We start from the raw sequence: 18,458 nt of genomic DNA on the forward strand, positions 1-18,458 counted from the left end.
GAGAGGGGGGGAAGAGTGTGACAAAGGGCGCAGAGTGTGACAGAAGGGCAGAGTATGACAGAGGGTGGCAGAGTCTGACAGAGGGGTAGACTGGGACAAAGGGGTGCAGAGTGTGACAGAGGGGGCAGAGTGTGACAGAGAGGGGAACGCTGTGACAGTGTGGGGCAGAGTGTGACAGAGGGGGGAAGAGTGTGACAGAGGGGGAAGAGTGGGACAAAGAAGGGCAGAGTGTGACAGAGGGGGAAGAGTGTGACAGAGGGGGCAGAGTGTTAGAGAGGGGTAGAGTGTAAGAGAGTGGGGCAGAGTGTGACAGAGTGGGGCAGAATGTGACAGAGGGTTGCAAAGTGTTATAGAGGGAAGGCAGAGTGTGACAGAGGGGGGCAGAGTGTGACAGGGGTGCAGAGTTTGACAGGGGCAGACTATGACAGAGAGGGAGGGCAGAGTGTGATAGAGGGGGTCAGAGTGTGATAGAGGGGGGCAGTGTGTGACAGAGGGCGCAGAGTGTGACAGAGGGGGCAGAGTGTGACAGAGGGGGAAGAGTGTGACAGAGAAGGGCAGAGTGTGACAGATAGGGGCAGAGTGTGACAGAGAGGGGCAGAGTGTGACAGAGGGGGCAGAGTGTGACAGAGGGTTGCAAAGTGTGACAGAGGGAAGGCAGAGTGTGATGAAGGGCAGAGTGTGACAGTGAAGGGCAGAGTGTGACAGAGGGGGGCAGAGTGTGACAGGGGGGCAGAGTGTGACAGAGAGGGCAGAATGTGACAGATGTGCAGAGTTTGACAGGGGCAGACTGGGACAGAGAGGGGGGGCAGGGTGGGACAAAGGGGGCAGAGTGTGATAGAGGGGGGCAGAGTGTGACAGAGGGGGCAGAGTGTGACAGAGGGGGCAGAGTGTGACAGAGAGGGGCAGAGTGTGACAGAGAGGGGCAGAGTGTGACAGAGGAGGCAGAGTGTTAGAGAGAGGTAGAGTGTAAGACAGGGGGGCAGAGTGTGACAGAGTGGGGCAGAATGTGACAGAGGGTTGCAAAGTGTGACAGAGGGAAGGCAGAGTGTGATGAAGGGCAGAGTGTGACAGTGAAGGGCAGAGTGTGACAGTGAAGGGCAGAGTGTGACAGAGGGGGGCAGAGTGTGACAGAGAGGGGCAGAGTGTGACAGAGGAGGCAGAGTGTTAGAGAGAGGTAGAGTGTAAGACAGGGGGGCAGAGTGTGACAGAGTGGGGCAGAATGTGACAGAGGGTTGCAAAGTGTGAAAGAGGGAAGGCAGAGTGTGATGAAGGGCAGAGTGTGACAGTGAAGGGCAGAGTGTGACAGTGAAGGGCAGAGTGTGACAGGGGGGCAGAGTGTGACAGAGGGGGCAGAGTGTTACAGATGTGCAGAGTTTGACAGGGGCAGACTGGGACAGAGAGGGGGGGCAGAGTGTGACAAAGGGCGCAGAGTGTGACAGAAGGGCAGAGTATGACAGAGGGTGGCAGAGTCTGACAGAGGGGTAGACTGGGACAAAGGGATGCAGAGTGTGACAGAGGGGGCAGAGTGTGACAGAGAGGGGAACGCTGTGACAGTGTGGGGCAGAGTGTGACAGAGGGGGGAAGAGTGTGACAGAGGGGGAAGAGTGGGACAAAGAAGGGCAGAGTGTGACAGAGGGGGAAGAGTGTGACAGAGGGGGCAGAGTGTTAGAGAGGGGTAGAGTGTAAGAGAGTGGGGCAGAGTGTGAGAGAGTGGGGCAGAATGTGACAGAGGGGTGCAATGTGTTATAGAGGGAAGGCAGAGTGTGACAGAGGGGGGCAGATTGTGACAGGGGTGCAGAGTGTGACAGGTGTGCAGAGTTTGACAGGGGCAGACTGTGACAGAGAGGGAGGGCAGAGTGTGATAGAGGGGGTCAGAGTGTGATAGAGGGGGGCAGAGTGTGACAGAGGGGGCAGAGTGTGACAGAGGGGGAAGAGTGTGACAGAGAAGGGCAGAGTGTGACAGAGAGGGGCAGAGTGTGACAGAGAGGGGCAGAGTGTGACAGAGGAGGCAGAGTGTTAGAGAGAGGTAGAGTGTAAGACAGGGGGGCAGAGTGTGACAGAGTGGGGCAGAATGTGACAGAGGGTTGCAAAGTGTGACAGAGGGAAGGCAGAGTGTGATGAAGGGCAGAGTGTGACAGTGAAGGGCAGAGTGTGACAGTGAAGGGCAGAGTGTGACAGAGGGGTGCAGAGTGTGACAGGGGGGCAGAGTGTGACAGAGGGGGCAGAGTGTTACAGATGTGCAGAGTTTGACAGGGGCAGACTGGGACAGAGAGGGGGGGAAGAGTGTGACAAAGGGCGCAGAGTGTGACAGAAGGGCAGAGTATGACAGAGGGTGGCAGAGTCTGACAGAGGGGTAGACTGGGACAAAGGGGTGCAGAGTGTGACAGAGGGGGCAGAGTGTGACAGAGAGGGGAACGCTGTGACAGTGTGGGGCAGAGTGTGACAGAGGGGGGAAGAGTGTGACAGAGGGGGAAGAGTGGGACAAAGAAGGGCAGAGTGTGACAGAGGGGGAAGAGTGTGACAGAGGGGGCAGAGTGTTAGAGAGGGGTAGAGTGTAAGAGAGTGGGGCAGAGTGTGACAGAGTGGGGCAGAATGTGACAGAGGGTTGCAAAGTGTTATAGAGGGAAGGCAGAGTGTGACAGAGGGGGGCAGAGTGTGACAGGGGTGCAGAGTTTGACAGGGGCAGACTATGACAGAGAGGGAGGGCAGAGTGTGATAGAGGGGGTCAGAGTGTGATAGAGGGGGGCAGTGTGTGACAGAGGGCGCAGAGTGTGACAGAGGGGGCAGAGTGTGACAGAGGGGGAAGAGTGTGACAGAGAAGGGCAGAGTGTGACAGATAGGGGCAGAGTGTGACAGAGAGGGGCAGAGTGTGACAGAGGGGGCAGAGTGTGACAGAGGGTTGCAAAGTGTGACAGAGGGAAGGCAGAGTGTGATGAAGGGCAGAGTGTGACAGTGAAGGGCAGAGTGTGACAGAGGGGGGCAGAGTGTGACAGGGGGGCAGAGTGTGACAGAGAGGGCAGAATGTGACAGATGTGCAGAGTTTGACAGGGGCAGACTGGGACAGAGAGGGGGGGCAGGGTGGGACAAAGGGGGCAGAGTGTGATAGAGGGGGGCAGAGTGTGACAGAGGGGGCAGAGTGTGACAGAGGGGGCAGAGTGTGACAGAGAGGGGCAGAGTGTGACAGAGAGGGGCAGAGTGTGACAGAGGAGGCAGAGTGTTAGAGAGAGGTAGAGTGTAAGACAGGGGGGCAGAGTGTGACAGAGTGGGGCAGAATGTGACAGAGGGTTGCAAAGTGTGACAGAGGGAAGGCAGAGTGTGATGAAGGGCAGAGTGTGACAGTGAAGGGCAGAGTGTGACAGTGAAGGGCAGAGTGTGACAGAGGGGGGCAGAGTGTGACAGAGAGGGGCAGAGTGTGACAGAGGAGGCAGAGTGTTAGAGAGAGGTAGAGTGTAAGACAGGGGGGCAGAGTGTGACAGAGTGGGGCAGAATGTGACAGAGGGTTGCAAAGTGTGAAAGAGGGAAGGCAGAGTGTGATGAAGGGCAGAGTGTGACAGTGAAGGGCAGAGTGTGACAGTGAAGGGCAGAGTGTGACAGGGGGGCAGAGTGTGACAGAGGGGGCAGAGTGTTACAGATGTGCAGAGTTTGACAGGGGCAGACTGGGACAGAGAGGGGGGGCAGAGTGTGACAAAGGGCGCAGAGTGTGACAGAAGGGCAGAGTATGACAGAGGGTGGCAGAGTCTGACAGAGGGGTAGACTGGGACAAAGGGATGCAGAGTGTGACAGAGGGGGCAGAGTGTGACAGAGAGGGGAACGCTGTGACAGTGTGGGGCAGAGTGTGACAGAGGGGGGAAGAGTGTGACAGAGGGGGAAGAGTGGGACAAAGAAGGGCAGAGTGTGACAGAGGGGGAAGAGTGTGACAGAGGGGGCAGAGTGTTAGAGAGGGGTAGAGTGTAAGAGAGTGGGGCAGAGTGTGAGAGAGTGGGGCAGAATGTGACAGAGGGGTGCAATGTGTTATAGAGGGAAGGCAGAGTGTGACAGAGGGGGGCAGATTGTGACAGGGGTGCAGAGTGTGACAGGTGTGCAGAGTTTGACAGGGGCAGACTGTGACAGAGAGGGAGGGCAGAGTGTGATAGAGGGGGTCAGAGTGTGATAGAGGGGGGCAGAGTGTGACAGAGGGGGCAGAGTGTGACAGAGGGGGAAGAGTGTGACAGAGAAGGGCAGAGTGTGACAGAGAGGGGCAGAGTGTGACAGAGAGGGGCAGAGTGTGACAGAGGAGGCAGAGTGTTAGAGAGAGGTAGAGTGTAAGACAGGGGGGCAGAGTGTGACAGAGTGGGGCAGAATGTGACAGAGGGTTGCAAAGTGTGACAGAGGGAAGGCAGAGTGTGATGAAGGGCAGAGTGTGACAGTGAAGGGCAGAGTGTGACAGTGAAGGGCAGAGTGTGACAGAGGGGTGCAGAGTGTGACAGGGGGGCAGAGTGTGACAGAGGGGGCAGAGTGTTACAGATGTGCAGAGTTTGACAGGGGCAGACTGGGACAGAGAGGGGGGGAAGAGTGTGACAAAGGGCGCAGAGTGTGACAGAAGGGCAGAGTATGACAGAGGGTGGCAGAGTCTGACAGAGGGGTAGACTGGGACAAAGGGGTGCAGAGTGTGACAGAGGGGGCAGAGTGTGACAGAGAGGGGAACGCTGTGACAGTGTGGGGCAGAGTGTGACAGAGGGGGGAAGAGTGTGACAGAGGGGGAAGAGTGGGACAAAGAAGGGCAGAGTGTGACAGAGGGGGAAGAGTGTGACAGAGGGGGCAGAGTGTTAGAGAGGGGTAGAGTGTAAGAGAGTGGGGCAGAGTGTGACAGAGTGGGGCAGAATGTGACAGAGGGTTGCAAAGTGTTATAGAGGGAAGGCAGAGTGTGACAGAGGGGGGCAGAGTGTGACAGGGGTGCAGAGTTTGACAGGGGCAGACTATGACAGAGAGGGAGGGCAGAGTGTGATAGAGGGGGTCAGAGTGTGATAGAGGGGGGCAGTGTGTGACAGAGGGCGCAGAGTGTGACAGAGGGGGCAGAGTGTGACAGAGGGGGAAGAGTGTGACAGAGAAGGGCAGAGTGTGACAGATAGGGGCAGAGTGTGACAGAGAGGGGCAGAGTGTGACAGAGGGGGCAGAGTGTGACAGAGGGTTGCAAAGTGTGACAGAGGGAAGGCAGAGTGTGATGAAGGGCAGAGTGTGACAGTAAAGGGCAGAGTGTGACAGAGGGGGGCAGAGTGTGACAGGGGGGCAGAGTGTGACAGAGAGGGCAGAATGTGACAGATGTGCAGAGTTTGACAGGGGCAGACTGGGACAGAGAGGGGGGGCAGGGTGGGACAAAGGGGGCAGAGTGTGATAGAGGGGGGCAGAGTGTGACAGAGGGGGCAGAGTGTGACAGAGGGGGCAGAGTGTGACAGAGAGGGGCAGAGTGTGACAGAGAGGGGCAGAGTGTGACAGAGGAGGCAGAGTGTTAGAGAGAGGTAGAGTGTAAGACAGGGGGGCAGAGTGTGACAGAGTGGGGCAGAATGTGACAGAGGGTTGCAAAGTGTGACAGAGGGAAGGCAGAGTGTGATGAAGGGCAGAGTGTGACAGTGAAGGGCAGAGTGTGACAGTGAAGGGCAGAGTGTGACAGAGGGGGGCAGAGTGTGACAGGGGGGCAGAGTGTGACAGAGAGGGCAGAGTGTTACAGATGTGCAGAGTTTGACAGGGGCAGACTGGGACAGAGAGGGGGGGCAGAGTGGGACAAAGGGGGCAGAGTGTGATAGAGGGGGGCAGAGTGTGACAGAGGGGGCAGAGTGTGACAGAGGGGGTAGAGTGTGACAGAGGGGGGAAGAGTGTGACAGAGAAGGGCAGAGTGTGATAGAGAGGGGCAAAGTGTGACAGAGGAGGCAGAGTGTTAGAGAGAGGTAGAGTGTAAGACAGGGGGGCAGAGTGTGACAGAGTGGGGCAGAATGTGACAGAGGGGTGCAAAGTATGACAGAGGGAAGGCAGAGTGTGATGAGGGGCAGAGTGTGACAGTGAAGGGCAGAGTGTGACAGAGGGGGCAGAGTGTGACAGATGAGCAGAGTTTGACAGGGGCAGACTGTGACAGAGAGGGGGGGCAGAGTGGGACAAAGGGGGCAGAGTGTGATAGAGGGGGCAAGAGTGTGACAGAGGGGGCAGAGTATGACAGAGGGGGGCCGAGTATATACATAGGAGGGGGATATACATACCAGGATGGGGACACATCATACACTAGGAGGGTCCAGTATCGGGACATATATATCAGTAGGAGGACATATATGCCAAGATGGGGACATACATACCAGGAAGGGCCCAGGATGGGGGCATACATACCAGAAAGGGTCCAGAATGGGGACATACATACCAATGTGAGGTTATATATATATATATATATATATATATATATATATATATACATATATATATATATATAATATTTGAGGATCAGCTTGTGTGCGGGATAGGATACAAAGGGGCAGGTTAATTGGGTGATATTATACAGAGTGGTAGTGTGTGTGGGGGGAAATTATACAGAGAGTTAGTGTGTATGGGGGGGATATTACACAGAGTGGCAGTGTGTGTGGGGGATTTTATACAGAGGGGTAGTGTCTGAGGGGAATATTATACAGAGGGGCAGTGTGTGTTGAAATATTATATAGAGAGGCAGTGTGTGTGTGGGGATATTATACAGAAGGAGAGTGTCTGTGTGGGGAGATATTACATATGTGGTCAAATTAGTTGGTATCCCTCGTTTAATGAAAGAAAAACCCACAATGGTCACAGAAATAACTTGAATCTGACAAAAGTAAAAATATATAAAAAATCTACGAAAATGAACAAATGAAAGTCAGACATTGCTTTTCAATCATGCTTCCACAGAATTTAAAAAAAAAAAATTAAACTTACGAAATAGGCCTGGACAGAAATTATGGTAAACTTAACTTAATATTTTGTTGCACAACCTTTTGAGGCAATCACTGCAATCAAACGATTCCTGTAACTGTCAGTGAGACTTCTGCACCTCTCGACAGGTATTTAGGCCCAATCCGCAACAGCAAACTGCTCCAGTTGTCTTGTGTTTGAAGGTTGCCTTTTCAGACGGCATGGTTCAGCTCTTTTCAAAGATGCTCAATAGGATTTAGGTCAGGGATCAAAGAAGGCCACTTTAGAATAGTCCAATGTTTTCCTTTTAGGCCTTCTTGCGTGTTTTTAACTATGTGTTTTGGGTCATTATCCTGTTGAAAGACCCATGACCTGCGACTAAGACCAATCTTTCTGACAATGGGCAGCACATTTCTTTCTAGAATCCCTTGATAGTCTTGAGATTTAATTGTGCCCCGCAAAGATTCAAGACGCCCTGTGCCAGATGCAGCAAAGCAGCCCCAGAACATAACAGAGCCTCCTCCATGTTTCACAGAAGGAACAGTGTTCTTTTCTTGAAATTCTTCATTTTTCCATCTGTGAACATAGAGCTGATGTACCTTGCCAAAATTTCTATTTTGTTTTATCTGTCCATAGAACATTCTCCCAGAAGCTTTGTGGCTTGTCAACATGTAGTTTGGAAAATTCCAGTCTGGCTTTTTTATGATTTTCTTTTTCAACAATGGTGTCCTCCTTGGTCGTCTCCTATGAAGTCCACTTTGGCTCAAACAACGGATGGTGCGATCTGACATTGATGTTCCTTGAGCTTGAAGTTCACCTTTAATCTGTTTAGAAATTTTTCTGGACACTTTTGTTACCATTCGTATTATCCGTCTTTTTGATATGTCATCAATATTCAACATGCGGCCACGTCCAGGGAGGTTGGCTACAGTCCCATGGATCTTAAATTTCTGAATAATATGTGGAACTGTAGTCACAGAAACATCAAGCTGCTTGGAGATGGTCTAATAACCTTTACTGATACTATACAGAGGACCAGTGTGCGTGGGGTGATATTATAGAGAGGAGCAGTGTGTGGGGGATATTATACAGAGGAGCAGTGTATGTGGGGGGATATTATACAGAGGTGCAGTGTGTGGGGGGATATTATACAGATGAGCAATGTGTGGGGGATATTATACAGAGGAGCAGTGTGTGTTCAGGGATATTATACAGAGGATCAGTGTGTGTAAGGGGTGTATTATACAGAGGAGCAGTGTGTGGGGGATATTATACAGAGGGGCAGTGTGTGTGTGTGTGTGGGGGGGGGGATATTACAAAGAGGATCAGTGTGTGCGTGAGAGAGAGATATTATACAGAGGAGCTGTCTGTGTGTGGGGGATATTATACAGAAGAGCAGTGTGTGTGGGGAATATAATACAGAGGACCAGTGTGCGTGTGGGGATATTATACACGGGGCATTGTGTGTAGGTATATTATACAGAGAGGCAGTGTGTTTGGGGGAATATTATAAATGAGACAGCATGGGCTAGATATTGTGGAGAGGGGCAGTGTGAAGGTTGTATTATGGACAGGGGCGGTGTAGAGGGTGTGTTATAGATATTCTGAGGGAAATATTTTATTTTCTGGAACAACTTCAAGGGTGCTAACACGTTTGGCCTTGACTGAGTGTGTGTGTGTGTGTGTGTGTGTGTGTGTGTATAGTTGTACGTTTTTCCAAGCATGGCAGTGAGAGTGTGGAAGATTTGCGTGGTGAAGGCGGAGCTGGGGTGGTGACTGGGCAGAGTCTCAAGGAGGCCCAAACATTTTGCCAGTATGGGGCCCTGAAATTCCTAGTGGCGGCCCTGAACATGCACTGACATCCAGGTCATGGTTACGGACAGAATTTCCAGCCTAGATTGAACAGGCAAGACGATGCCTACAGACCCAAAAATATATACAAACAGAAAGCAACAATCACACTTCAAACAATGTTTTTCCTTGTCATTATATACGCTTTCCATTGTGAACACTTTATAATGAAATCTAATTATAGCAGGAAATTCAGAATAGTGTGTACACGTTGTGATGGCACATGATGTCATGTGTTAACAATATTAACATGAATTTAATGTCATTAGTGGTTGGAGTTTGCTAAGGACGTTTTGTCAGTTAGCGTAAATTACTTTGTTTTTTCTTTGTTTCCAATTTCAATGTACACTTAAAAATAGAACAATCAAACAGATGGCGCTCACTAGGACTAGGCTGCACTCATATACATCCATCTTCATTTTATTTCTTGTTACAAGAATGAAAAGTAAATGACAAAGATAATAGAATACAGATAAACACACTGGAACCTTGACTGGAAAAAACAAGTTACAGATCTCTCTTTTGTTTTAAAATTTTTAAAAAAAAATTATATATATATACATACATATATATATATATTTCACAGTTGTCTAAAGGCCGCTTTACACGCTGCAATCTTGCTAGCGAGATTGCTAGCGTGCATACCCGCCCCCGCCGGTTGTGCGTCATGGGCAAATCGCTGCCCGTGGCGCACAACATCGCTCGGACCCGTCACACTTCTTACCTGCCTAGCGACGTCGCTGTGACCGGCCAACCGCCTCCTTTCTAAGGGGGTGGTTTGTTCGGCGTCACAGCGACATCACTAAGCGGCCGTCCAATCGAAGCGGAGGGGCGGAGATGAGCGGGACGAACATGCCGCCCACCTCTTTCCTTCCTCATTGCGGGCGGCTGCAGTTAAGGTGAGGTTCCTCATTCCTGCGGTGTCACACATAGCGATGTGTGCTGTCGCAGGAATGACGAACAACCTGCATCCTACACCAGCAACGATATCTGGGAATGGAGCACCGTGTCAACGATTAACGATTTTGCACGATTTTGTGAACTTTTGCGATTGCTCGTAGTTGTCACACGCAACGACGTCATTAACGAGGCCAGATGTGCGTCACGAATTCCGTGACCCCAACAACATCGCTTTAGCGATGTCGCTGCGTGTAAAGCGGCCTTAAGTGTAGATAATATTTACGGGATTTGGAAGACGTCTTTGCAAAGATTACATTTTTGAAGAATTAAAATTAACTTAACATATAATAATAATAATAATAATAATCTTTATTTCTATAGCGCCAACATATTCCGCAGCGCTTTACAATTCAGGAGGAACATATACATATCATATACATAAACATATACAAACAAGTAACAATTATAGAGGATACAATATTTAAAAGGAAAAATGGCAACCCTGCTCGTGAGAGCTTACAATCTACAATGAGATGGGGGGAGGGGCAAGGTACAAGTGTTTATTTAAAATGACAATCCAGCCAGCTCATGGGGGATAGATGATGGCTTCCTGGACCAGATGGCCAGAGCCTTGAGATGCATTTGGGTGCCATGGAGTTTGACGTGGGGTTATGTTCTGAGAAGTTGTAGAGGGATTAGGTGAAATTAGTTTGGCTAGGGAGTGTGATAGGCCGCCCTAAAAAGATGCGTTTTTAGGGAGCATCTGAAGCTGAGTAAGTTGTGATTTGTCCTAACTTCTTGGGGTAGAGCGTTCCAGAGGTTTGGTGCAGCTCGGAAGAAGTCTTGGATTCGGGAGTGGGAGGTTCGAATTAGTGTGGATGTTAGTCGAAAGTCATTTGCAGAGCGTAGAGAACGGGTGGGATGATAGACAGAGAGGAGGGTGGAGATGTAGGAGGGTGCTGCACTGTGGAGAGCTTTGTGGGTGAGAACAAGCAGTTTGAATTGGATCCTGTGATATATGGGCAGCCAGTGCAATGACTGGCACAGAGCAGAGGCATCCGAGTAGCGGTTGGCCAGATAGGTGACCCTGGCTGCTGCATTAAGGATGGACTGTAGAGGGGAGAGTCTAGTTAGGGGGAGACCAATTAATAGAGAGTTACAGTAGTCAAGGCGAGAGTGGATCAGGGCCACGGTGAGGGTTTTTGTCGTTTCCATTGTGAGAAAGGGGCGGATTCTAGCGATGTTCTTGAGGTGCAAGCGGCAGGCGTGGGCAAGAGATTGTATGTGGGAGGTGAAGGAGAGATCAGTGTCAAGTATAACCCCCTGGCAGCGGGCTTGCGGCCTAGGACTTATCGTTGTGCCACACACAGAGAGGGAGATGTCAGGTTTAGGAAGGTTGGGAGATGGAGGGAAAAGCAGAAGTTCAGTTTTGGAAAGGTTAAGTTTCAGATAGAGAGCAGACATGGTGTTGCAAACTGCAGTCAGGCAGTCACTTGTGTTCTGTAGTACAGCGGGGGTGAGCTCAGGGGATGAGGTGTATAGCTGTGTGTCATCAGCATAAAGATGGTACTGAAAGCCAAATCTGCTGATGGTCTGTCCAATTGGGGCAGTGTAGAGGGAGAACAGAAGAGGGCCAAGGACTGAACCTTGAGGGACCCCAACAGTGAGAGGGAGAGGAGAAGATGTGGAGCCAGCAAATGATACACTGAACGAGCGGCCAGAAAGATAGGAAGAGAACCAGGAAAAAACAGTGTCCTTTAGGCCAATAGAATGGAGCAAAGAGAGAAGGAGATGGTGGTCAACAGTGTCGAAGGCTGCAGAAAGGTCAAGAAGAATAAGCAGAGAGTGGTCACCGTTACGTTTTGCTGTCAATAGGTCATTGGTCACTTTGACAAGGGCAGTTTCTGTTGAGTGTAAAGGGCGGAAGCCAGACTGTAAAGGATCTAGAAGAGAGTGAGAGGAGAGGTAGCGGGTGAGGCGAGAGTAGACCAGGCGCTCCAAGAGTTTAGAGATGAAGGAGAGATTGGAGACTGGTCTGTAGTTGCTTGTGCAGGACGGATCAAGGGAAGGTTTTTTTAATAATGGAGTAATAATAGAGTGTTTGAGGGAGGAAGGGAAGATACCAGAAGATAGAGAGAGATTGAAGATTTTAGTTAGGTGAGTGGTGACAACCGGAGAGAGTGTCTTGAGTGGGCGTGAGGGGAAGGGATCAGTAGAGCAAGTGGTAGGACGAGAAGAAGAGAGGAGCCTGGAGACTTCCTCCTCTGTGACTGGGTCAAATGTGGAAAGTGAGCTGGATGGGATGTGGCGAGGGATGGGATTCACAAAGCTTGGTGACTGGGAGCTGATCTCTCGGTGGATGTTTTCTAAAGGGAGCCTGTCAGGTGCAATATGTCAGCGGTGATGCACATACCTGTGTTCACTGTGGCCGCGCAGTATGAAGCCGGGTGTACACATCCCGGTTTCATAGAGATCTACTGCACATGACTGGAAGTGCTGGGCATTCAGAAGCATGGTCACAGCGAACACAAGTACGCATGGCATCACTGGTGATGCTGCATTTGAGTAGCATGTTAGTATGTCCCTGTGGGCGTGCTAACATGCTAAGAACGAGGACTAGTCAGGGAATATAATGCCATTGGGTTAGTCCCCACTCTCATTAGTATGAGATAAAAGATCTTTAGAAATACTTTTTCTAAAGATATCTTTATCTATGCTACTAGATACAGGGACGGTTAGGTAGGTATTAGCAATATGTACCCAGAACTGCTCGTGTTTATGTGTGCATATTGTACCTTACAGGTTATTAATCTGCATATATTAATCTGCAACTTAATAAAGTAATGAAAGCACCCAGTTTCAATTTAGAAATGGTGGTATATGGGAGAGAATTAACCATATATCTCCCTTGAGCCGCCTGCTTTCAATTACACAGGTGTTCTCAAGGCAATTACAGTCACTGCTCAGAGAACTGAGAATGTAAGCTTATCCTGGCACTGACTGAAAGCTGGCTCTGAACTGATGCACTGCAGGTAAATAATGTTATGAGATCTGGCAAGTTCTCTTTAAAGGGAAACTGCTTTAATTTTGTTATTTGATCCATTCATAGAACTTTTACTCAAAATTTCCTTACCTACACATAAACTTAAAAGCACAGAATCCCAAGAGTTTAGACATCCCGACTGACTGTTGTGAGGCTTGTTTGTCTCTCTCACCTAGTCTGCATTCTGAATATGCATATTGTTTCTTCAGGGAGGAAGGAGACAAACTCTAGTGCCACCTATTGGAAGTAGCAATCCTAAAAGTCATACGTGACCCTTTAACAAGCCTTGTCATATGACTTAGGATTTATGCCAGATCAGAACCTCAATTTGCAGAAACGGTGTTTCGGGGTGATTGCCCCTCGTCAGATCTGATCTGGCTGTATAAGAAGTTAAGATGGGGTCTAAGGGGGAAACTTTTCTCCTTGCATAGACTGACACACCAATCTAGCATGCCAGTGACGAGACTTATAGCTACAATGGACCTCTGAATAGACATTTTATGCCACAGAAAGGAGATCAGTACTGACAACTGAGCTGTCTAAAGATCAAAGGCAAAACTCATAATAAAGAGAAATGGAATGGCAGGTCCCAACACACCCCCTATTTCATAAAAATACAGGTCTTGAAAAGAAACTTAATGCTTTAGTGAGCTAGGTTTACTGAGCAAACCAAGCTTTTCTGGATTTTGTACCTTATTCAGCTTAAAGGGGTCATCTGGTCTTAAACTACATGTCTGCAGTCACTCTGTGGGACTGCAGATTTGGGAATTTTCAAATTAAGCGCACTGCGCGCTGTGAGGATTTTTGAGAACAGGCGCTAGGAGCAGGCAGTCATACGACCGTAATTATGTGATATGCATATGCTGACTAGATGTGCACAGCCTCACTTAATGCAAGTGCATTGAGCGAGGCCGGAAACAGTTTAGTCAGAATGGGGATAGAAGTATGGCTCACTTAACCATCCATTCCAAGGGTCATGACCGGAGAATCCTCACAGTGTGTAGTGTGCTCAATATGGGGATTCATAAATCTGAAGTCACATAAAGTCACTGCAGACTTGTAGTTTAAGACCTGACAACCCCTTTAAGCATCTGAATCACATATCCCTCTATAATCTTTCCTGCAGGTCAGCAGGCATAAATTTCCCCAATCTCTGAGTAAAGAGGGCTGGACAATAGAAAGGGTGTCCTACTTCCATGCCATTTAGCTGGTCTCTATTTCATTGGGTAGTTGATGTTCAAGAGCAACAAAAAACACAATCACTCTTGTATTTTTCTCTTTATTTTTGCTATATGCGTTCTAGAAACAGCAGTGTATGGCAGAAGTCTTACATTTCTACAGAGAAGATAGTATTTAAATAAGTCAAGTGCCATTTTGACAAGTCAGCTACCAGGAGAATAGTATTAAACTAATAGAATAATTGCCATTGTTCACTAGATGAGGTCAATCAGTAGTGAAATGGGTCAGCAAGCAATGTTTGATAGTTGACTACAAAGTAGCAATTATTAGACAGATACCACAGGGAAGAAATGGTCAGATAGCATGGTCTCTAAAGGCTCAGTCACACACAACGACTTACCAGCGATCCCGAAAACGATGCAACCTGATAGGGATTGCAGGTAAGTCGCTGGGAGGTCGCAGGTGAGATGTCACACAGTCAGATCTTACCAGCAATGCAGGAACGATACAGGTCGCAGTAGCGACCTGTATAACGATCTCAGCAGTCACTGTGACCCTGTCACACAGTGTCAAACACAGCGATGTGTCCTGCCCAGCAGGACATCGCCTTTGAAGAAAATGGCCTGGACCATTCTGAAACGACTAGAGATCTCACAGCAGGGGCTTGATCGCTGGTAGGTGTCACACATAACAAGATCGCTAACGGGATCGCTACTGCGTCACCAAAACCATGACTCAGCTGCGATCTCGCTAGCGATCTCGTTATGTGTGACGGTACCTTAAGATACAAACAACATTTAGCAACTACTATAAATGGAGCCAGAAACAATGTATTGGCACCTAGTGTAAATTTTAATGATGCTTGAAATTCTGAGTGATCAGAGGAATGTTCATGTATGTGCATGTGGTGCTCAACTACCTTAACTACAACTACTATGTAAAAAGTTTAGGAATCCTCTTAACTCTAAAGACAATTTTAATTCTTAGAGAACCAAAAAAAATTGCAAATTTCCACCAGTAATCTGCACTAAAAGACAAAAAAGCAATTTACAGTATACAAATGAAAGAAGTGGTTATAATATTCTCAACTTAAAATATTTTCTTGAGATAAATCCTAATTTTTTAATCAGGCTATTCCAATAATTCATCAAATACATTTTTGCAAAACATGCTAACAAGATATAATTACCTAAGTATCATTTCGGAGACAAAAGATAAAAGGTAAAAAGGGATAAATGATAAGAGGGTGAACAAATCACTGCAACTCATTAATATTCAGTCTTCTCACTAAACTCTGTACTAAATTCAGCAGCTACACATATTTCTGTCCATTTAAAAAATAAAAATCGCCACCTTGTGCCAGCCATTGCACTGGTTATCCAACCACTATACAATATATCACTCTCACTCACAAAGCTTTTCACAGTGCTAGACAAACTAATATGTCCTTCCTCATCTCTGCCTACGAGTTTACCAGTGCTATTAGCTTTTCTAATCATCTAAAACTATCCCCATAATCTAAAACTCCCAATCCCATATCCAAAATTTTTCTCGGATCATAAGCTATGTAATGCACAAACTGTTTGGCTCACCTGGTGAGATCGATCCAATAAACCTCAGGTCAGGGTAAACACATAGACTGGTCGTGATGGCACAACTATGACAATAGACTACGCTGGCTGACAAGACAGTAAGCAGAATGGGACATACCAAAAACAACAGGAGATTTTAGAGATAATTGCAGTGAAATGTGAATAGTCTATAAATTACAGTTCATGATGCTTACAGCAAACAATGGGTTAACCAGCCGGTCTGATGAAGGGTAGATGCAATTTGTGGAAATCACAGGAGTTTAAAGAGATGATTGCAGTTGAAAGACCAGAAGGATGACAAACCCCAAGACAACACCAAAAGAAAACCACATTGACTGAATACTCAGACACCACACGTGTGTCTAAATGGGCCTTAAAAAGTCATGGATGATGATTTCAGTAAGGTATGCCAGAAAAACTTGTAAAACTCAGGGTAAAGCAAAGCAAAAGGCAATTGACATAAGGAAAAAGAGCAGTGTCTGTCCCTAGAATTGAGAAAAGGGCATAACACAACCCAAGGTTTTGGAGAAATATTGTAGATGACATATTTAGACTAATTTTCTTTATAACCACCTAAAAGATTATATGATTTAAATATATGGTTAGAAAGAAAATTTGTGATAATTGTTAGAATTGGGGTGTAGCTAAAGGTTAACGAACTCCGAAGCAAAAGTTTACCTTAGGGAAGACCTCTCTTACATGCTCTTCACTTTTTCTTCATGCTAGGGAACTAAAAGATCAGAGGCCCAAGTCATGAGACATAAAAGTTTGAACCCACCTCAAATAAATGACATAAAAAGTAATATTAGCTCTTACGTTGCAGAAATTAAATAACGGTCAAATATCAGTTATGCAGAGTAAAATTCAAATACAGAAAAGATAAATACAGTGAGTCACAAGGGACAATTTCCTTTAAATGTGAGCTCTACCATATTTTGGAAGCATTGGCTATCAATTCTTAGGAGTGATAAAAGGGCCTGAGGGTTCCCGATCCTATAGCCATACTGAAGAAGGTTATGGGAGTGTTCAATTCAATATATAAGTCTCAATGACGTTGTTTTTGCAGAAAGTACAAAAAAATTTTAAAACCCATTAAGATTCCGGGACAGATTACTGCCTCAAAACAATTTATTTTTATTTATTTATTTTATTTTGCTAAGTGCAAATTTATCTTAATACCTGTAAAACCAAGATGAAGGTTACGGTAAGGATTGCTAAGGAATCTCAGAGAAACAAGTTTGCAAACACCAAACTAAGCCATATGGTTTATGGGATGCCATCAGAGAAACTGCCGAGCGAACATAGCAATTTGTGTGTAAAATGTTTCTAATTCCAGGAGGCTTATTGTGCAGTTCTCCTGCAGTAGCAGATCGTTAATGACATCATTGAATTACCTTACGATAACAGAGAACCCAACTATGCCATTACCAAACACAAAAAGACTGCCACATAATGCGAAAGTACAAAGGAGTCAGCATGCATCATCCGGCACTAACAAAATAACTTTTATTCCAGTTGAAAGACTTGACTCACTTTACTATAAAAATATTCTACACATGTAGCACAAACTAAGGTTAGTTTGTGATGGTTTGATATGACAGGATTACATAGTTCATACCAATCTGCAGAGGTTCAAAATGCTCCATTAATTTTATGGTATTCTGCAATACATAAAAGAGAAATAAGCAATTACCAGCTGATATATGTGCAGATCTTTACATTTGTAGCACATAGAGAAACAGGTAGAGCTGCCAGCGGAAAGACAGGCTCCAGATTTGCAAAGGCAATGATATAACTAGAAATCTCTCAATACAATATATTTATCAGAAAAATATAATCAATGTGAGGCCTCATTTAGTCATCCGTTGGATGTTACAAAAAATCCCGAAAACATAAAAGTTTGTCAAGCTGCTCCTAGCAAACTGTCACTGGAAACGGACAGCACTATTATGTAACAAGGAAGCCAAATAGAGATATTCCAGCTCACTACAGACTTTGGCGCTTAGTCCTCTAACGCCATGGAAGCGTGAGATTTCTCTGCTGTTGTCAGTGTGTATATAAGCAAGAGAAGGAAAGGAACCAGCTCTTGGGAAAATTTCAATAAAATCCACTCCTTTATTGGATTTTTTAAAATAATACAAAATAATGGATCTCACAAGAAAAAGACAGGCGTCACAACCAGCACTTGACACCAGATGCTTTTCGATCAAGAACTTATCTTAGACTTGGTCTTAGACCAAGTCTAAGATCAGTTCTTTATCGAAATGCATCTGGTGTCCAGTGCTGACTGTGACTAGACCAAGTCTAAGATCAGTTCTTTATCGAAATGCATCTGGTGTCCAGTGCTGACTGTGACTAGACCAAGTCTAAGATCAGTTCTTGATCTAAACGTGTTTGGTGTCCAGTACGGGTTGTGACTAGACCAAGTCTAAGATCAGTTCTTGATTGAAATGCATCTGGTGTCCAGTGCTGGTTGTAACTCCAGTCTTTTTCTTGTGAGATGCACTATTTTGTACGATTTTAAAGAATCCAAATAAAGAAGCAGATTTTATTGAAATTTTCTTGGAAGCTGGTTCCTTTCCTTCAACAAGAAAGCCATCAGAGTGCTGTACAACATCTTCCCACACCTATAGACGGGTTGGTGACTTTGATTCATGAAGCAGATCAAAAGATATTATGTCTCTGATTTTTTCCGGTGGACTCTCAAACCTCAGTAAAACATGAGCATGTGAACAGTTCCATAGACTGTAAGGAGTATGTGTCCTGTCCATAAAGAACACAAAATGAACAGGTACATGAAACATGGATGTCTGCATAAGGCTTAAAGAGGTTATTCAACCAACAAATAATATTTTAATTTATAGACCTTCGGATTTAAATATGTCCCACAATTAAATGTGTGAAAAGAAGGGTACCAGTGCTGAGATAATCTAAATAATGTGCCCCTATGATGGACTGTGTAATGGATGTGTCTGATCATGCAGGAACATGGT

Source organism: Anomaloglossus baeobatrachus, chromosome 1, assembly GCF_048569485.1.
Source record: "Anomaloglossus baeobatrachus isolate aAnoBae1 chromosome 1, aAnoBae1.hap1, whole genome shotgun sequence".
NCBI classification, from domain to species: domain Eukaryota; kingdom Metazoa; phylum Chordata; class Amphibia; order Anura; family Aromobatidae; genus Anomaloglossus; species Anomaloglossus baeobatrachus.